We start from the raw sequence: 1,301 nt of genomic DNA on the forward strand, positions 1-1,301 counted from the left end.
TAATCCCAGGCTATCTGTAATCAGAAGCACATTTATAACTGGAATATAATTTAATTTCATTCACATGTGTTTCATAAACATAATCCTTTATGGATTACATTCCGCCATCAAAATGATACATTTAATTATTCTAGCTGCTGTGAGAAAAGGCTATAAACGATCCTCACATGCGATAGCCTAGTATCCGGGACAACTTCTTTATGTTTACAGACGTGACGTAATGACGCAGTGCCATGCTCGAATTTCCCGCGAAAACCTACTGTACCACTCAAATTAGAAAACATTATTATAAGCTAACCATTGTGAATCGGGCTAAAGTAAGGCGATAGTTTTGAACACTGGCTGGTTATGTACTTGCTCAAATATTGATTTCGGATCATTTTTAACCAAAAAAAGTTACGGACTGCAGCTTTAATAAACGTGCGATTAGTCGACTAATGCTTCAAATGAACGACTACTAGTCGACCAGAAAAATCCTTCGTCGAGGGCAGCCCTAAAAATATGTAACTTTTAGCCTTTTGATTATCTAATCAGTCAAATTAGAGATGGTTAAACTCATGGGTGATTTTACCTTCACTTCATTCATCACACAGGGAACAGAAGGTCAAGCCGAGTGCATTGCATTGTGAGATAAAGCACTCTTTGCTAGCCTGTGCATGCACAGAATTCAGTAAAAACTGCACATTATACATACTATAAATACTATCCATACTCCATACTGCAGAAATAGCTAGTATGCTGTTCCAAACATAACTGTAGATCAGTAAGCCGTAGCTGATAGCATCTTTGTAGCCTGGTGTGCATGTGTACGGTAAATGTGTAATCAAATGAACAGAGGTGAATCCAGTTCCACTTAATCAGCACTATATTAATCACACCAACACAAACATGCTTTCGCAAGCCTTTGAGGGTCAAGTGTGTGCACGTACAGCGCGGCGTGTGTAACCAGGGTTTGCCCACAGCACAAAGACTGCCTTCTTTCATAACACCACATTTGCCCGTTTCTGAAAAGAGTTCAGAGCTTTTGTCACAGTAAACGACTGGATCCTGTCTAATCAAAGCAGCATTTATAAGCTTATCTTCACAGCACTGTTTCTACTTGTGTTCGTGCAGAACTGAAGTCACAAAATGTGCTTGCATCATTGCTACAGGCTTCCCAAAAGACCTGACCAACAACCATGTCAACATCAATTAGATTAAACCTTTCAATATTCAACCCAAAATCAAGGAAAGACAGTTTTGTATAAAGAAAAAAAAAACAATTATATATATATATATATATATATATATATATATAATAT

At 37.5% G+C, this 1,301-nt stretch overlaps 1 protein-coding gene across 1 annotated transcript in view; it reads right to left on the reverse strand.

Annotated features, from left to right (window-relative positions):
* The window catches only part of wnt7bb (wingless-type MMTV integration site family, member 7Bb), a 49,943-nt gene that overhangs the window by 37,159 nt on the left and 11,483 nt on the right, over positions 1 to 1,301 (reverse strand). The window lies entirely within an intron of this gene.

This window comes from Sinocyclocheilus anshuiensis, unplaced genomic scaffold (genome assembly GCF_001515605.1).
Source record: "Sinocyclocheilus anshuiensis isolate Anshui unplaced genomic scaffold, SAMN03320099.WGS_v1.1 scaffold1858, whole genome shotgun sequence".
NCBI lineage: Eukaryota > Metazoa > Chordata > Actinopteri > Cypriniformes > Cyprinidae > Sinocyclocheilus > Sinocyclocheilus anshuiensis.